A 19,987-nucleotide genomic window follows, 5' to 3' on the forward strand; every position below is an offset into this window, starting at 1 on the left:
CAGCCCCCTCCCCCCATGGGATCGAACACCCTGAGACGCCCCGGAGAACCAGGAGGGTCGCACTCCCCTCCCCCGCCCAGCCCCCTCCCCCCATGGGATCGAACACCCTGAGACGCCCCGGAGAACCAGGAGGGTCGCACTCCCCCCCCCCCGCCCAGCCCCCTCCCCCCATGGGATCGAACACCCTGAGACGCCCCGGAGAACCAGGAGGGTCGCACTCCCCCCCCCCGCCCAGCCCCCTCCCCCCATGGGATCGAACACCCTGAGACGCCCCGGAGAACCAGGAGGGTCGCACTCCCCCCCCCCGCCCAGCCCCCTCCCCCCATGGGATCGAACACCCTGAGACGCCCCGGAGAACCAGGAGGGTCGCACTCCCCTCCCCCGCCCAGCCCCCTCCCCCCATGGGATCGAACACCCTGAGACGCCCCGGAGAACCAGGAGGGTCGCACTCCCCCCCCCCCCGCCCAGCCCCCTCCCCCCATGGGATCGAACACCCTGAGACGCCCCGGAGAACCAGGAGGGTCGCACTCCCCTCCCCCGCCCAGCCCCCTCCCCCCATGGGATCGAACACCCTGAGACGCCCCGGAGAACCAGGAGGGTCGCACTCCCCCCCCCGCCCAGCCCCCTCCCCCCATGGGATCGAACACCCTGAGACGCCCCGGAGAACCAGGAGGGTCGCACTCCCCCCCCCCGCCCAGCCCCCTCCCCCCCATGGGATCGAACACCCTGAGACGCCCCGGAGAACCAGGAGGGTCGCACTCCCCCCCCCCCCGCCCAGCCCCCTCCCCCCATGGGATCGAACACCCTGAGACGCCCCGGAGAACCAGGAGGGTCGCACTCCCCCCCCCCCGCCCAGCCCCCTCCCCCCATGGGATCGAACACCCTGAGACGCCCCGGAGAACCAGGAGGGTCGCACTCCCCCCCCCGCCCAGCCCCCTCCCCCCATGGGATCGAACACCCTGAGACGCCCCGGAGAACCAGGAGGGTCGCACTCCCCCCCCCCGCCCAGCCCCCTCCCCCCATGGGATCGAACACCCTGAGACGCCCCGGAGGCCCCCCGCCAGGCTGGAGAAGCCGAAACACACCCAGCAAAGCCTGACAGACAGGGGGCTCGATTCCGGCCACCAGGGGGCGCAGCTGCTCATCCTCCACTGCCACGGCACTTCCTCATTCCAAGGGCCGCTGGGTGGTTTTTAGGGTGTCGTAAATTAGCGTATCAGCATTCTGTCAATAAATTGTGTTGCCGAAGGTTTTAATGGCCAGAACCACTGGGTTGGTGTCAGTGTTTCGGGCTGTCTGGCCATGTTCCCAAAGCAGCATTCTCTCCTGAAGTTTCGCCCACGTCTGTGGCAGGCAGGCACCCTCAGAGGTGGCGAGGTCTGCTGTGAACGAGGCGTGTGGGCGTTATCTCTCTGTAGATTCAAGGCCTGGCGATTCCTGCCTGGGGGGTCCTTATTGCCTGGCCCTGGCTGTCTCCTGCCTGGAGTTCCCTGCTCCGTCCAGCAGGGGCCAGAGGGACCCCTCCCCCCCGCACCCCACGCAGAGGCCCCGGAGGAGGAGGAGGAGGCCTCGCCGTCGCCCCAGGATGAAAGGGCTCTAAGATCAGGACAGCACTCTGGAAACGGGGGAATCCCAGACAGGAAACAGCCAGGGCCAGCTAGCACCTCCCGGCAAAGGATCCCCCAGGCAGGAAGCAGCCAGGCTTTGAAGCCGCAAGGCCACCCAGTGCTAATCAAGACGATTAATTGCAACATCCACCCGTGCTTCACGCAGACAAGGGTTCTGGCGGGGGGGGGGGGATGTGCACGGGAAGGCCAGGCCCGGAGAGGAGGGCGGGGGAGGGGGCGGGTGCGCATCCTCGGGCCAGGCAGGACGGGAGGGCGCGTCCCCTTTAAACATGCAAATGAGCCCCGCCCCCAGAGCCACAGCCAGCCGGGCGGGCGGACGGGCCTCCAGCCTCCCGGGCGGCCAATCAGGAGCGCGGCTGCTCCGCCAGGGTCCGCCTCCTCTCTTCTCTTCTGGTGGTGACGTCACTCAGACCCCTCTCGGCGGCGCCGCCATTTTGGACGGAGGCTGAGGAGAATCCTCGCTCGGAGCGTAGAGGCCGAAGGAAGAAGGAAGGAAGGAAGGAGAGAAGGAAGGGCGAGGAAGGAGGTGAGGCTGGAGGGGGCGGGGTGGAGTGGCCCCTCGGGGAACCCCAGGGAGGGAGAGAGGGGGGGGCTTTGGTGCGGCCTCCCCGAAGGGACGGCCGCCATTTTGGAGGGAGGCTGAGGAGAATCCTCGCTCGGAGCGGAGAGGCCGAAGGAGGGAAGACGGAGGAGGCGGTGAGCCTGGAGGGGGCGGGGTGGAGTGGCCCCTCGGGGAACCCCAGGGAGGGATGGCCTTGGCGACCTCAGGGTGTCCTCGCGGCCGGGGTCGCCCGGTGGCACGCTCTCCTGGCGCTCCATCCACTCCTGCGGCAGGAAGGCCTCCTCAGGGCCGGGGGTCACCCGGTGGCACGCTCTCCTGGCGTTCCGTCCACTCCTGTGGCAGGAAGGCCTCCTCCTCAGGGCCGGGGTCGCCCGGTGGCACGCTCTCCTGGCGTTCCGCCCACTCCGGCGGCAGGAAGGCCTCCTGCTCCTCAGGGCCGGGATCACCCGGTGGCACGCTCTCCTGGCTTTCCGTCCACTCCTGTGGCAGGAAGGCCTCCTCCTCAGGGCCAAGGTCACCCGGTGGCACGCTCTCCTGGCGCTCCGCCCACTCCTGTGGCAGGAAGGCCTCCTCCTCAAGGCCGGGGTCACCCGGTGGCACGCTCTCCTGGCTTTCCGTCCACTCCTGTGGCAGGAAGGCCTCCTCCTCAGGGCCAAGGTCACCCGGTGGCACGCTCTCCTGGCGCTCCGCCCACTCCTGTGGCAGGAAGGCCTCCTCCTCAGGGCCAAGGTCACCCGGTGGCACGCTCTCCTGGCGCTCCGCCCACTCCTGTGGCAGGAAGGCCTCCTCCTCAGGGCCGGGTTCACCCGGTGGCACGCTCTCCTGGCGTTCCGCCCACTCCTGTGGCAGGAAGGCCTCCTCAGAGGTGGCGAGGGAGGGGCCTGTGGGAAGGGGAGGCCTTCGGAGACACAGTCATTAATTAATCAGCCCCAGAGGGTTTTTAAATAATCTGTCCTATATTTATTACGGTCTTACCATTTATATGTTTTAAATGTAATTTTTTATCCTGTATTGTTGTTTAAATTGATATAATGTATTACTGTTTTGTCTTTTCTGTATTGTGATTGTATTATGTTGTTTATATTTTGTCCTTATGTTGTTTTGGGCTGCTGCCCCATGTAAGCCGCCCCGAGTCCCCGCGGGGAGATGGTGGCGGGGTATAAATAAAGTTTTATTATTGTGTTGTCGAAGGCTTTCATGGCCGGGATCACAGGGTTGTTGTGTGTCTTTTGGGCTGTGTGGACATGTTCCAGAAGTATTCTCTCCTGACGTTTCGCCCACATCCATGGCAGGCATCCTCAGAGGCTGTGAGGCATATGGAGAAACTAGGCAAGGAAAGGAATATACTAGCTGTGCCTGGCCATGCATTGCTGTGGCGAAGTCTGGTGGTATGGGAAATAAAGTATTGAGGAATTGGTGGTAGTTAAGGTCAAGGGTAAACGTTTTCCCCTGACATTAAATCCAATCATGTCTGACTCTGGGGGTTGGGGCTCATCTCCATTTCTAAGCCGAAGAGCCGCCGTTGTCCGTAGACTCCTCCAAGGTCATGTGGGATGACTGCATGGAGCGGCATTACCTTCCCACCGGAGCATACCTATTGATCTACTCACATTTGCATGTTTTTGAACTTCTGGGTTGGCAAAAGCTGGGGCTAACAGTGGGGGCTCTCTCCGCTCCCCCAAGTCAAACCTGCGGCCTTTTGGTCCAGAAGTTCAGCAACTCAGCGCTTTAACACGCTGCGCCATCAGGGGATATTATTTCCTAAAGGTTGTGAATATACAATATTTCTGATTTTTTTTTTGTCTGTTGGAGGCAAGTATGATTGCTGCAATTAGGGAAAATGGTCTTGCAGCTTTAAAGCCTGGCTGTTTCCTCCCTGAGTGAATTTTTTGTTGGGAGGTGTTAGCTGGCCCTGATTATTTCCTGTCTGGAATTTCCTTGTTTTCAGAGTGGTGTTGTTTGCGATATTTTATGTGCTTCTACTGTCTGTGGCCCTGAGAAAACAGAGGATTTTCCAGACTTTGATGATGGGAATACTTTGTTGGGAGGTGTTAGCTGGCCCTGATTGTTTCCTGTGTGGAATTCCCATTTTCAGAGTGTTGTTCTTTATTTAGTGTTCTGATTTTAGAGATTGTATTGTTCTGTTTTATTATACCACATTAATGTTTATATATTCTGATTTTAGTGTTTTAGAATACTTGGAGCCAGTTTGTATTCATTTTCACGGTTGACCGCAACACAATAATAATAATAGTAATAGTACAGTAGAGTCTCACTTATCCAACACTCGCTTATCCAACGTTCTGGATTATCCAAGGCATTTTTGTAGTCAATGTTTTCAAAACATCGTCATATTTTGGTGCTAAATTCATAAATACAGTAGTTACTACATAGCATTACTGCGTATTGAACTACCTTTTCTGTCAAATTTGCTGTATAACATGATGTTTTGGTGCTTAATTTGTAAAATCATAACCTAATTTGATGTTTAATAGGCTTTTCCTTAATCCCTCCTTATTATCCAAGATATTCACTTATCCAACGTTCTGCCGGCCCGTTTATGTTGGATAAGTGAGACTCTACTGTAGCTGTGTTGTTGAAGGCTTTCATGGTCGGGATCACAGGGTTGTTGTGTGTTTTCCGGGCAGTATGGCCATGTTCCAGAAGTATTCTCTCCTGACGTTTCGCCCACATCTATGGCAGGCATCCTCAGAGGCTGTGAGGCATGGATAAACTAGGCAAGGAAAGGAATATATATATATATATATATATATATATATATCGTGTCAAAAGCATTGCATAATAAATAATTTTAAGAAGTGATAAAATAAAGGAAATCACAACCAGCTAAATCAGGGGTCCTCAAACTTTTAAAGCAGAGGGCCGGTCCACAATCCTTCAGACTGCTAAGGGGCCGAATGATCATTTGAAGAAGAAAAAAATGAACAAATTCCTATGCACACTGCATACGTCTAATTTGTAGTGCAAAAACAACAACAACGAAAGAAAGAAAAATACATTATTTAAAAATAAAAACAATTTTAACCAACTCAAACCGATCAGGATTTCAATGGGAAGTGTGGACCAGGTAAATGACCTTGGAGGGCCGCATCACAACCAGCTAAATAGTTTTAGACCAAAAGTGGGCAACAGCAACCGCATTGTCTTTGGCTTTGAACAACTCCTCCTCCGTGCATGAGGCAGGGCATTGTGGGCAAGCATACATGTGCTGAGTTGTGTGTTCAGCACCACAGTCACACAAGGCGGAGGATTTCTCCAGGTCGTGCCACCTTGCCAGGTTCCCTTTGGATCTTCCCACTCCGCTTCTGAGTCTGTTCAGGGACTTCCAAGTGGCCCATTCTTGGTTTGCCCTGAAGGAAGGAAGACCCTCGTGGGGGGCCATCCAGTTGGGATTGCCAGGTTTGGCTGCCCAGAGGGACACCCTTGCTGCTGCTGGAGGAACATCAAGAGGAGGGAGTGGTGGTTCTCACGAAGCCCTTCCTTGACTTGAGTCTGGTGGGAGGAGGCTGATAGCCATGCAGTGGGTGGCTTTCACAATGTTCAACCTTATTTCTCTCACCGTTAGCAGCAACTTCCCGTCGCACGTCAGGAGGGGCAGTGCCAGCTAACTTGTAGAGTTTATCAACAGGTGTAGGTTTAAGGCCTCCCGTGATGATTCTGCATGTTTCCTTCAGTGCTATGTCCACCTGCTTCGCATGGGCAGACTTGTGCCAGACAGGACAGGCTCACTCAGCCGTTGAGAAAGACAAGGCCAGGGCTGATGTTCTTATTACTTGTGGGTCTGCTCCCCATGCGCTGCCAGTCAGTTTCCGCAGGATGTGGTTGCATGTAGCTACTTTGTGCTTGGTGTTCATGCAGTGTTTCCTATATGTTAGTGTTCTGTCTAAGGTGACACCAAGGTATTTAAGGATGGAAACAGTGTTCGAGCTCTTGGCCTTCCCAAGAGACTTTCAGTTTCCTGTTGGCTGCACGGTTACGTAGGTGGAAAGCACACACTTGTGTCTTGGCAGGGTTAGGCTTCAGGTGGTTCTCTTTGTAGTAGCTGGAGACATCCTTCAAAATCTTTCGCTTGTGTTGTTAGGCCCAGGTCATCAGCATACATAAAGCTCTTTGTGAGTGGTGGTTGTGGCTGATCGTTTTGAAGATGTTAAATAAGGTCAATTAAATCCAGTCGGGTGTTCCCTGGGCAACGTTTCTTGTAAACGGCCAATCTTTCCAACCGAAAAGCATTGCATCGCTTTTAAACATTTTTTACCATAGTACAATAAAATAAGCATTAAAACAGTTAAAACAACATTATGATACAGAAGAGTCCCACTTATCCAACACTCACTTATCCAACATTCTGGATTATCCGACGCATTTTTGTAATCAATGTTTTCAATACATCGTGATATTTTGGTGCTAAATTCGTAAATACAGTAATTACTGCATAGCATTACTGCATATTGAACTACTTTTTCTGTCAAATTTGTTGTATAACATGATGTTTTGGTGCTTAATTTGTAAAATCATAACCTAATTCGATGTTTAATAGTCTTTTCTTTAATCCCTCCTTATTATCCAACATATTCGCTTATCCAACGTTGTGCTGGCCCGTTTATGTTGGATAAGCGAGACTCTACTGTATACAATATACAGAGTTTAAAACAGTGCAAAGTGCGTGTGCCATTCATACACCAGATCTTGTACAAAATCCTTAATCCGGACCGAAACTTATTCTTTAAAAGCTTGTGCGCATAGCCAGGTCTTCAGTTTCTTTCTGAACCGCAGACGGGATGGAGCCTGCCAGATATCGATTATCCCAGACAATCTCTTCCACACTCACTCCAGGCACTTCATTAAATGGTCTTGAAACTGCGCACTTTCTGACCTGACTGCCCCCATTTTATCCATTAGGTGTGATGTTTGTTTTATTGCTTTATCTTTTATCACGTTATTATGGTATTATATAGGGAAAGAACTCCCTAGTTTCAATGTGATTTACATTAAAACTAGGGAATTCTTTTTCAAACACCCTGTATTGTACTACTGTGTTTTAATCTGTTTATTTTACTTTATTGTTGTGTTGATATTGTTTAGTTATTTATGCTTGTTTTAACTTGTCATACCTTGTTTCTGTTTTTGGGCTTGGTCCCATGTTGGCCGCCCTGAGTCCCTTCGGGGAGATGGAGGTGGAATAGAAAAATAAAGTACGATAGAGTCTCGCTTATCCAACATAAATGGGCCAGCAGAACGTTGGATAAGCAAAAATGTTGGATAATAAGGAGGGATTAAGGAAAGGCTTTTTAAACGTCAAATTATATTATGATTTTACAAATTAAGCACCAAAACATCATGTTTTACAACAAATCAACAGAAAAAGGCAATTCAATATACAGTAACGTTATGTAGTAATTACTGTATTTACGAATTTAGCACCAAAACATCACAATGTATTGAAAACATTGACTACTAAAAGGCAGACTGTGTTGGATAATCCAGAATGTTGGATAAGCGAAGGTTGGATAAGCGAGACTCTACTGTACTATTATTATTATTATTTAAAAAACAAATAACCAAATAAACAGGTTACACACTTAACCATATCTAACAAATTAATGGATTAAGACATCATGCCAGACCTGGGCCAACTTGGGCCCTCCCTCTCTTCCTCCAGGTGTTTTGGACTCCAACTCCCACCATTCCTAACAGCCACAGGCCCCTTTCCTTTTCCCTTTCCTTTTCCCTTTCCTTTTCGGCTTAAGCGGCTGAGGGGGAAAAGGAAGGGGCCCGAGGCTGTGAGGAATGGTGGGAGTCGCAGTCCAGAACACCTGGAAGGAGGGAGGGAGGGAGGGCCCAGGTTGGCCCAGGCCAGCATTAGACCATTAACAATTCCCTTGAGGGGGATCAGCAAAGGAAAAAAAAAACAGTGCCAGGAGGCTGAGATGCAAGTCGGCTCTTTTATCATCAGAACTGATAGAAAGTACTTTTTTTTTCCATGTCAGGAGCAACCGGAGTTGCTTCTGGAGTGAGAGAATTGGCTGTCTGTAAGGACGTTGCCCAGGGGACGCCCAAATGTTTTGATGTTTTACCATCCTTGTGGGAGGCTTCTCTCATGTCCCATAGAAAGTACTGGAGGGGTTTGAGAGGAATTGACAGTGATTTAGGGGAGATGTAGTTCATCTACCGGCTTTTAGAAATTGTGGGAATTGAAGTCCAAAACCCCCGAAAGGCCAAAGATTGCCCCGCTAGGAATTGTGGGAGTTGGGGTCCAAACCCCCTGAAAGGCCAAAGATTGCCGTGTTAGGAATTGTGGGAGTTGAAGTCCAAAACCCCCGAAAGGCCAAAGATTGCCGTGCTAGGAATTGTGGGAGTTGAAGTCCAAAACCCCTGAAAGGCCAAAGATTGTCCTGCTAGGAATTGTGGGAGTTGAAGTCCAAAACCCCTGGAGGGCCGAAGTTTGCCCATGCCTGATGTAGATCCACCTCGGTACCATCAGTCCTCTGGGTCATCACGGTAGAGCGCCCATTCTAGAAGATCTGGCCTCAGTCCTCCTTTAACGAGCTCCCCTTTTGTGGCGGCTGACCATTCTGGAATCCTACCTGCCAAGGACTTGAACTTCAGTGCAGACTCCACAACTGTGTTGTTCCCTTGGCTCAATAGCTTAAGCTGGGACTTTGCCCTTGTCTTCACTCGAGGGCCCTGGAACCTCAGCTTTAAAGCCCCCAGGAAATCTCCCCAGCAGTGAAGCTCTGAGGCCTGAGTCTCATAAAGTTGCACCGTCCAAACTGCCGCTTCTCCCCTCAACTTTGCTCCCACTGTAAGTAAGTAAGTTTATTCTTATGCCCTGCCACCATCTCCCGACAGGGACTCAGTGCGGCTAACAAAACAAATACAACAGTCAAAACACATTACAGTAAATAATACCACAGTAAAATCGACACTATAAAACAATACATTACAATGATCACAAAACTCATTTAAAATCATAAAATGAGTACAGACATACTAAAATGGAATGAACCACCAGGTTAAAGGAGGGGGGTAGAATGGAGGGGACATTTGAACTAAAGTGCAGTAATATTATTACAAAGTGCTGTGGGACAAACAACAAGATGGAAAAAAAATGTTTTATCGTTTACAGGGTATGGGCGTCCAGTTAATTATAAAGCGGGAACAGTGCATGAGAAATATATTGATTTAATTTAGGACATGGGGACTGAGTTATTCAAATGCGCATGCACTCGGGCAGCTTCTGCGGGAAAAGTATGTCCCCAATCCATCTATCATTCCAGAAGTGACTCAAGTTGCTCCTGACACGGAAAAAAAAATCCTCACATTGGTCAGGAAATAAGATAGCTGTGTTGTCAAAGGCTTTCATGGCCGGGATCACAGGGTTGTTGTGTGTTTTCCGGGCAGTATGGCCATGTTCCAGAAGTATTCTCTCCTGACGTTTCACCCGCATCTATGGCAAGCATCCTCAGAGGTTGTGAGGCATATGGAGAAACTCAGCAAGGAAGGTTTATATATCTGTGGAAGGTCCTGGGTGGGGAAAAGAACTTTTGTCTGTTGGAGGCCAGTGTTAATGTTGTAATTAATCACTTCAATTAGCATTAAATGGCCTTCTCAGCTTCCCCTCCTGACCTGGGGGAATCCTTTGTTCATAGACGTGAGCCGTTTTATCTTGCCATGCAACTCCCTCCTTGTGGATGCACGGGACGAAACAAGGAGGGAGTCTGCGTGGTGAGGTAAAGAGGGAGGCCTCTTCCTTTCGCCACAGGCACGCCTCCGTTGTTTTTTTTAAAAACATTTTATTTATAGTTTTAGTGATACAATAAAAAGAGAGAGCCACGTGTGACCATATAAACAAAAAACAGGCCAAAGAAAACACAAAAAAACCGCACATAATTCCGCTTGGCCCTCCCTCCTCTCTGTGTTACCTTCCAGTTTCCCTGCTCTGCGGTTTGATTCTTGATTTTCTCAGTTCTCTCCCAAAACAATATTCTTAGAACCCAAGAGTGTACTCTTATCCAATATCACCCTCTATATTTTCAAATTTCTTTTTTCCTTTAGATATTTTCTTAATTTGTTCCAGTCCGTTTTTGTCCTTTTTTTTTTTTTTTGAGATTATCTGCGTTAATGTGTCCATATTTTGTATATCCATCAATTTCAATGTCCATTGTTCTATTGATGGTGTCTCCTCTGTTTTCCACAGTTTTGCGATCATGATTCTAGCTGCGCTTATCATATATATAAACAATTTTTCGTCGTTTAAGTCCGTCAAAAAGTCTGTTAACCCTAATAGAAAATATTCTGGTTTTAGTACAAGCTTTATTTGTAATATGATCTCCATTTCTTTCTGTATCGTTCTCCAAAACCTTTTAATCTTCTTACACCCCCACCACATATGAAAAAAATCTCCCTTCTCTTTCCTACATTTCCAGCACTCTTCCCCTTTCTTACTCTTGTTAAATTTTGCCAATTTTACCAGAGTGATGTACCACCTGAAAAAGATTTTATACCAGCTTTCCTTAAGTGTTATTGAATATGTGTATTTTAGTCTCTTTTGCCAACATCTTTCCCACTCTTCCAAAATTAGTGTGTCCAACCTCTCTTGCCCATGTGGTCATGTTTTCTTTTATGTAAGTCTCTTCTGTTTCCCAAATCAACAGCTGTTGGTATAACACTTTGATTACTTTCCTTTCTAGTTTTAAAACTTTATCCCATACTGTGTCATTTCTCTCAAATCCTATTTGGCTGTCTATTTTGAAACCTTCTCTGATCTGCCAATAATTTAACCAGGTTATAGATGGTTGTACAGTAGAGTCTCACTTATCCAAGCTAAACAGGCCAGCAGAAACTTGGATAAGCGAATATCTTGGATAATAAGGAGAGATTAAGGAAAAGTCTATTAAACATCAAATTAGGTTATGATTTTACAAATTAAGCACCAAAACTTCATGTTATACAACAAATTTGACAGATAAAGTAGTTCAATACGCAGTAATGTTATGTTGTAATTACTGTATTTCCGAATTTAGCACCAAAATACCATGATATATTGAAAACATTGACTACAAAAATGGCTTGGATTATCCAGAGGCTTGGATAAGCGAGGCTTGGATTAGTGAGACTCTACTGTATTTGTTTGACCTCCTCATATGATTTTAACATTATTCCCTGATTATCTATCTTTTCCAATTGTTTATATGTTAACTATCTTTCCCTAGGGATCTCTCTCATATGATCTGTCTCTAGGGGGGGAGAGCCATAAAGGGGTCTTCCTGTAAAATCTTATTTTGTATTTCTCCCATGTTGTTAATAATGCTTTTCTCAAATAATGGTTATTAAAATTCTTTTCTTTGTGACCTTTCCTTTTCCATAAATATGCATGCCATCCTTTATTCAAATCCTGACCTAATGCCAATATCCTGGTCTTCCACAGAGTAGCCCAATCCTTCACCAATGGTAGCGAGTTCGCTCACCATTTTGCAGACAAAGTCGCTCAGATTTGTTCCGACTTGGACGCCAATCTTGAAGCATTGCCAGGTGAGGTAACCGAGGCATCTGTCTGTTAGATCTTGTGGGATTCGTTTCAGTTTGTGCAACCTGATGATGTGGACAAGATTCTTGGAGCGGTGAGGGCGACTACCTGTGCCCTTGATCCCTGCCCACCTTGGCTTTTAAAACAGGCCAGTGGTGGGTTAGTTGATTGGTTTGTGGCAATAATTAATGCCTCTTTGGGGCAGGGCAAATTTCCATCCAGCCTAAAACAAGCCGTGGTAAGGCCTATTTTGAAGAAGGCCTCATTGGATCCGATCAATCCTGGTAACTACAGGCCAATCTCTAACCTACCATTCTTGGGCAAGGTCTTGGAGCGGGTGGTTGCCTCTCAGCTCCAGGGATTCTTGGAAGATACGGATTTTCTGGACCAATCACAGTCTGGCTTCAGGCCTGGGTTCAGTACCGAGACGGCTTTGGTCGCCTTGGTGGATGACCTCCGCAGGGAGCTGGACAGGGGGAGTGTGACCCTGCTGGTTCTCTTGGACATCTCAGCGGCTTTCGATACCATCGACCATGGTATCCTTCTGGGGCGGCTCTCTGGGATGGGCCTTGGGGGTACTGCACTCCAGTGGCTCCAGTCCTTCCTGGAGGGCCGTTCCCAGTTGGTGAAGCTGGGGGACACCTGCTCGGACCCCTGGCCATTGACCTGTGGGGTCCCACAAGGTTCTATTTTGTCCCCCATGCTTTTCCACATCTACATAAAACCGCTGGGAGAGGTCATCCGGAGTTTTGGAGTACGGTGCCATCTCTACGCGGATGACACCCAACTCTACTACTCTTTTCCACCTAAATCCAAGGAAGCCCCTCGGATTCTGGACCAGTGTCTGGCCGCTGTGATGGGCTGGATGAGGGCGAACAAACTGAGACTTAATCCCGACAAGACAGAGGTCCTCCAGGTCAGTCGTACGTCTGGGGTGGCAACCTGTGCTTGACGGGGTCGCACTCCCCCTGAAGGCGCAGGTCCATTGCAGCTTGGGGGTCCTCCTGGACTCGGGGCTGACGCTTGAGGCTCAGGAGTCAGCGGTGGCCAGGAGGGCCTTTGCACAATTAAAACTTGTGCGCCAGCTGCGACCATACTTCGAGAAGTCTGATCTGACCATGGTGGTCCATGCCTTAGTTACTTCTAGACTGGATTATTGCAATGCGCTCTACGTGGGGCTGCCTTTGAAGACGGCCCGGAAATTACAACCAGGGCCGGCCCCACTATTGAGGCCCCTGACGCCGCCGCCTCGGGCGCAGGCCCGGGGGGGCGCCGTCAGGCTGGGCGGGAGGCGGGGCACCGCCCTGACGGTGCCCCGCCTCCCGCCCAGTGCGCCCTGGCCCGTCTGGCCTTTCCTAGCTGGCCAGACTGCAGCGGAGGTCCCTGCAGGCCGCAATCGCGGCCTGCAGGGACCTCCGCTGCAGTCTGGCCTGCTACAAAAGGCCAGACGGGCGAGCGGGAGTAGCGTGGGAGGCGGGGCCAGCTCTGACGCCGCTCCCCCCCCCCCCCGCCCAGCGTGCCTTGGCCCTGCCTCCCACGCAGCGTGGGAGGCGGGGCCAAGGCACGCTGGGCGGGGGGGGAGCGGCCTCAGAGCTGGCCCCGCCTCCCACGCTACCCCCGCTCGCCCGTCTGGCCTTTTGTAGCAGGCCAGACTGCAGCGGAGGTTTCTCCAGGCCGCGATTGCGGCCTGGAGGAACCTCCGCTGAAGTCTGGCCTGCTACAAAAGGCCAGACGGGCGAGCGGGGGTAGCGTGGGAGGCGGGGCCAGCTCTGGCCCCGCCCCCCGCCCAGCGTGCCCTGGCCCCGCCTCCCACGTTGCGTGGGAGGCAGGGCCAAGGCACGCTGGGCGGGGGGGGGAGCGGCGTCAGAGCTGGCCCCGCCTCCCACGCTACTCCCGCTCGCCCGTCTGGCCTTTTGTAGCAGGCCAGACTGCAGCGGAGGTCCCTGCAGGCCGCGATTGCGGCCTGCAGGGACCTCCGCTGCAGTCTGGCCAGCTAGGAAAGGCCAGACGGGCCAGGGCGCACTGGGCGGGAGGCGGGGCACCGTCAGGGCGGTGCCCCGCCTCCCGCCCAGCCTTGGCAGGGCCAAGGCACGCTGGGCGGGGGGGGGGAGCGGCGTCAGAGCTGGCCCCGCCTCCCACGCTACCCCCGCTCGCCCGTCTGGCCTTTTGTAGCAGGCCAGACTGCAGCGGAGGTTTCTCTGGCCCCGCCCCCCCCCCCCGCCCAGCGTGCCCTGGCCCCGCCTCCCACGCTGCATGGGAGGCGGGGCCAGGGCACGCTGGGCGGGGTCGGGGCCAACTCTGGCCCCGCCCCCCTCCCTATTCGCCCTGGCCCCGCCTCCCACGCAGCGTGGGAGGCGGGGCCAGGGCACGCTGGGCGGGGCCATGGCGCCGGTGGCGGGGGCGCTTTTCAGCACCCCCGCTTCCCATCAAAAAATATCTCCGGCCGGCCCTGATTACAACTAGTACAACGTTCGGCAGCCAGGCTTTTAACTGGAGCAAATTACAGGGCGCGTTCAACGCCTCTGTTTAAGGAGCTCCACTGGCTGCCATTTATTTTCCGGGCCCAATTCAAGGTGCAGGTTATCACCTACAAAGCCCTAAACGGTTTGGGACCCACCTACCTTAGAGACGGCGTCTCCCTCTATGAATCCACACGTTCTCTTCGCTTGTCGGGGGAGGCCCTTCTCTCGCTCCCACCACCCTCGCAGTCACGGTTGGTGGGGACGAGAGAGAGGGCCTTCTCCGTCGTGGCCCCCCGGCTTTGGAACTCTCTACCTAGGGAGATCAGGCAGGCCCCTACCCTCCTCTCCTTCCGGAAGAGCTTAAAAACCTGGCTCTTCCAAAAGGCCTTCAATGTTTAATTGTTGCTGGATTGATCTATCTGTCCATTCCATAATAGTCCCATTGTTGTTGTCTTGTCATTTTATACCGCACTTTATTGTCAATTCAACTGTGGAATTTCCTTTCCCCATTTCGTAATACTCTGCACTTTGCCTGGGATCTACGACTTAGTCTCCTGTTTTTAATACTATATCCTGCTTGTTGATTTTAATGATTGTTTTTATTGATGGTGGTGTTTTTTTACTGGGATAATTGTTTTATTGCTTTGTTACTGTTATTTGTTTGTTTTATCGGGCCAGGCCCCATGTAAGCCGCCCCGAGTCCCTTCGGGGAGATGGGGCGGGGTATAGAAATAAAGTTATTATTATTATTATTATTATTATTATTATTCCAATGCGGCAGCATCATAATACAACTGAAGGTTGGGTACTCCCATACCTCCTCTCCGAATGTCATCTTTCATGTATTGGAACTTTATCCTCGCCCGCTTTCTGCCCCAGATAAATTTGTTAATTTCTCTCTGCCAATCGTTCAATATTTTTTTGTTACTCAGGATGGGTTAATTCCTAAAAACGAATAATACTTCCGCCAAAACCTTCATCTTTATGGCTGCAATTTTCCCTAATAGAGAAAGGTGTAAAACTTCCCATCTCTTCATTTTCTGTTTTATTTCTCTCCATTTTTTATCATAATTGTTTTTTTGCAGTTGGATATTGCTTGCTGTTAATTCAATCCCTAGGTACTTAATTTTTTTTACTACCTCTATCCCTGTTTTGTGTTGTAACACTTCCTTCTGTGAATGTGGGATGTTCTTTGTCAAAATTTTAGTTTTACTTCTATTTATCTTTATCCCAGCTATTTCCCCGAATTTCTCAATTTCTTCCAACCACAACTTGATCTGGTCTATTGGCTCTTCTATAATACACACAATGTAGTCCGCGTATACGCGTGTCTTATAATTATTATTTTTAGTTCTCAGTCCTTCCAGCTCTTTGTTTTTCCTTATTGCTTCTAGTAGTATTTCTGATGTTAGGATATGTCAAGGACAGAACGCCACCAGATAAGATTCAACAAAGTTTATTGGAGTTACAGAACCAAAAATGCCCGTAAAAGACAAGGGCTAGGCAAACATTGGCCTTTGAAGTGAAAAGGATACTAAAAATCGTTCAAAAGATAAACCGGATTAAACTGGAGTTTAATCCGGGTTAAACCAAAAATGCTTACTTCAGCCTGGGACTTTAAACAAACAAAAGCTGGTGAACAAAGGTTCAAAGAAACACAAATAACCGGCAGCAGATACTTCTCTGCTACCAAAAGCTGTGATTGAGTAACTAAGAAGTTACTCCTCCACGCAGCAAACAATCTCCGAGTTCAAACACATCAATCAGGGGCAGCAGCGGTCAGCGAGGTCCCAATCCGGTCCGAGGGTCGACAGCCAGGTACAGATGTTTGTAGTTCACCAGTTCCAACGATAGCCACAGGAAGGATAGTCCGAGGTCGTAGTCAGTCAGTCAGTCAGTCAGTCAATCCAGAGTAAACAATTGGCGTCCGTCAAGAAGACGACGGAGGTCCAAGCTATTAAGATTAAACACAGGTTGCACAACAAAAGCCCACACAGTTCCTCCCGCCGCCTATGCCCAGTGTCCTTGGTAACTTACGTATTCAGCAAACGAAACACACCCGTCTTCAGGAAATTCCCAGCAAGAGCCCAAGCGTTCGTCCAGATTACCTTGCCCAACGCAATTAGCCCTAGATTCTAAACCCCATTTTATGCCAGTTTACAACTCCTCATCGCTATCAGCTGTTACCCTAATTCCAGGTGCCTCATCATCATCCTCCTCATCAGAGCTGAAACACCTTTGACTACGCCCCACAGCATCCCCAGCTGTGGATCCCGTTCCATCCCTCCAGCTTGTCCATGGGTCTAATCCTGAAGGTCCCCAATCGCCTTCCATACTATCATTGCCGGTGGCACCCAAATCCTCCCTCACACGAGTCCATTCCATGTCATCCTCCTCTGAGCTAACCATCTCTTCCTCCATTCTCTCAGTAAAACCCTCAAAGGAGTCCTCGTCAGATGGTTCTGCAAATAAGTCCCGCAGCCGCTTCCTTTCTCGCTCCTCGAGAGTGTCTTACGACCACGTCTCCCAGAATCAGAGCCATAAGGCTCAACCATAACACGATAAATAGTAAAGGGGAGAGGGGGCACTCCTGTCTTGTCCCTTTCCTTATTTCTGTTGTGTCCGACAGTTGTCCATTTATTATAATTCTAGCTCTTTGTTGTAAATAAATGTTTCTTATTGCATTTTTGAAATAATATCCTATGTCAATTTCCGTGAGAATCTCGAACATACAAAACCAGTATACGCTATCGAATGCCTTCTCGGCGTCTAAAAATAAGAAGGCCATTTCCTTTTGTCTTTTTTTCATAATACTCAATTGCGTTTAATAGTATTCTTATATTTTCTTTTTGTTGTCTTCCAGGTAGAAAACCGCATTGATTTTCGTGTATTCTTTCGGCCAATACATTTTTAACCTGTCTGCTAAAATGCTAGTAAATATTTTATAATCTACATTTAACAATGAGATTGGTCTATAGATTGCAACTATAGAGTTATATGTGTTTTTCTTTGATATTAGTACTATGTTGGCATTCTCCCATGTTTGTGGAACCCTTGCTCCTTCTGAAATTCTGTTCATTACCTTTTGTAGGGGTATCTTTAGAATATCCTGAAATGTTTTATATTATGTGGTTGTAAGACCGTCCGGTCCTGGAGCTTTGTTACTAGGTAATCTTTTAATTGCTCTCTCTATCTCTTCTATGTCTATTTTTTTATTTAATAGTCCTTGTTGACTTTCTGTTAATTTCTTTATGTCTTGTTCTCCTAAATATTGCATTACCTTTTCCTCGGGGATGTTATCTTCTGAATATAGTTTCCTGTAATATTTAACAAATTGATTTTCTATTTCTTTCCTATCGAAATATGTATTATTATTCTCTTGAATTTTATCAGTACATTGTAACTGTTTTCTTTTATTCATCTTCCACGCCAACCACTTTCCTACTTTGTTTGCGTTTTCAAACTTTTGCTGTTTAGCATATGCCATTTTTTTCCAACCTCTTCCAGTTCCTCTACCTGTCTTTTTAGAGCATCCAATTTGAAAGTTATCTCTTTATCTCTTGGGTTGTTCTTTAATTTTTTTTCTAAACTAGCTGTCTCCTCCTCCAGTTCCTTCTGTCTTGTTCTTTTATCTCTATTCTTCCTTATATTATGCTGGATAAACTGTCCTCTAATATACGCTTTACTAGCGTCCCAGATAATCGCTATGTCAGTATCTTCCTCCCTGTTTAGTTGAAAATATTCGGTTAGTAAGCCCTTGTATCTTTTTTGTTCTATGAGATCTTTTAGCAACATATCATTTAGCCTCCATCTATATTCTCTATTAATGCTAGTTTTATCCTCTATTAAGACTTGGGTGCATGATCTGAATGGAGCCTTGGTAGGATCTTGATTGCAGTTACTTATGTTGTTATGATGTTATGAATTTTGTCCCCCAGATCATATCGATCCGCGACCAGGTCGAATGTCTATGTGATAGAAACGTATAGTCCCTCTCCCTGCCCTTTCTATGCCTCCAAATGTCTTGTAATCCTAGTTATCTTGACGGTAACTTTCCACCCCCACCTTTTTAGATGACCCCTTTGTATTTGATTTATCTAACTCAATATCTAAGACCCCGTTGAAGTCTCCCATCAATAATAGCTCCTTGTACTCTTGCCCCAAGATCTTTTGCTGCAAATTGCTTGCGAATTTCGTGTTGCAACCATTTGGCGCATATATATTGCATACTAATATTCTTCTGACCCCTATTTTTATCATTATACCTAGTATTCTACCTTCCTGACCTTTGAATGCCATATTTGATAAAATCTTATTATTTATATATGTCACAACCCCTCTTTTTTTTTTTCCGGGCCCGAAGCAAAGTATGTTTTGCCTAAACTATTTTGTGTCAAGTATGCCACATGTTTGTGTGTTATGTGCGTTTCTTGTAAACAAATTATATTATATTTTCCTCTTTTTATGTGATGCCAAATTTTCCTTCTTTTATTCGGTGAATTAAAACCGTTAACATTGTTTGAATATATTTTAAGCTTTTGTACCGCCATCATCATTATTGATTTCTTCTCCTCCCTCCTTTGCTTCCTTGTTCAGAGCCATCAAATTTATAATAACTTCCGGTGACTTTTCTCTGAGTCTTTTCTTACGTCTTCCCAACTCCTCCTTATCACCCTGAAACCATTCATTTCTCTGTTCTTCCTCACTCTTACTTTGGGTTTGATATTCTTCTTTCCTATCCTCTTTCCTGTCCTCCTTGTAATCTTTTTTCAGATATTTCTCATAAAATGTTTTTGCATGTTGTTCATTTGTAATCCATTTCCTGTTCCCTTCCCACGTTAACATCAACCCCTCTATTCTATCCCATCTAAATCTGACATTTCTTTTTCTCAACTCATCGGTTAAAAAATAGTATTTTCACCTTCTTTCCAGAACCGAGATCGGAAATTCTTTTAGAATTGCTATTTTCCCCCCTTTATACCATGTTGGTGATTTAGAGTTATTTGTCAAGATTTCATCCCTTATCCTCTTCTTATTAAAGAGGATCACAATATCCCTTGGTGTACTATATTTTTTTGAATGTTTGGAATATACCCTATATGCTCTCTCTATTTCACAGTCTGTCTCTTCTTTGGATTTTTTAATTATTTCAGCTATTATTTCAGTACACATTTCTCTAATATTTTCATTTCCTGTTTCCTGAACATTGCGCAATCTTAACTGCAATTCTTTTTCTTTTATTTCCATAATTTCCTGTTGGGATTTAATTACTTTTATCTCTTTATCCATTATTTTCATTTCCTTCCTCATTTCTTTTTGATTATTATAAATCTCCCTATTTTCCTCGGCTCTCACTGCACCCTCTTGTTTTGTTGTTTCCAATTCCTCCCTTAATTTGTTGATTTCTTCTTTTACCAATGTTTGTATCTCTTCTTTCAATTCTTTCATCATGTTCGTCATCTCTTCTTTTACCCTTTAAATTGTATCTCTTGTTTCTCCTGTAATTTAATTACCTTTGTTTGTAATTTTCAAATTTCAAACATTACATGTTTTATACTATAGTCATCAGTAAGTGAGTCTTTTCTCCCGACCCCTCTTTTTTCCTTTTCTTTCTCTTTCTCCATTTTGCTCTTTACTACACTCATCTCTACTCTTCGGATACACCCCCCTTTCAAATTGAAATGTGTAAATCTTGATAAACTAAAACTAAATGAAAGGGATGTTGCCCTCTTACTTCCCAAGCCCTAGCCATTGTTTTGACCTTAGGTGTCCCTAATCTTCACTATTT

The 19,987-nt window shown here is 47.9% G+C and overlaps 3 protein-coding genes across 4 annotated transcripts in view; all 3 read left to right on the forward strand.

Annotated features, from left to right (window-relative positions):
- The window catches only part of LOC107983781 (zinc finger protein 135-like), a 175,498-nt gene that overhangs the window by 143,704 nt on the left and 11,807 nt on the right, over positions 1 to 19,987 (forward strand). The gene's annotated exons all lie outside the window — the stretch shown is intronic.
- LOC100558833 (zinc finger protein 850) overlaps positions 1 to 19,987 on the forward strand; it is a 90,279-nt gene that overhangs the window by 59,384 nt on the left and 10,908 nt on the right. The gene's annotated exons all lie outside the window — the stretch shown is intronic.
- The window catches only part of LOC107983751 (oocyte zinc finger protein XlCOF6-like), a 144,028-nt gene continuing 126,087 nt past the window's right edge, over positions 2,047 to 19,987 (forward strand). The window contains exon 1 of the mRNA XM_062977017.1: positions 2,047 to 2,154. The gene's annotated coding sequence lies outside the window, so the exon portion shown is untranslated. The remainder of the gene's footprint in view (positions 2,155 to 19,987) is intronic.

This window comes from Anolis carolinensis, chromosome 3 (genome assembly GCF_035594765.1).
Source record: "Anolis carolinensis isolate JA03-04 chromosome 3, rAnoCar3.1.pri, whole genome shotgun sequence".
In the NCBI taxonomy this organism is placed as follows: Eukaryota; Metazoa; Chordata; class Lepidosauria; order Squamata; family Dactyloidae; genus Anolis; species Anolis carolinensis.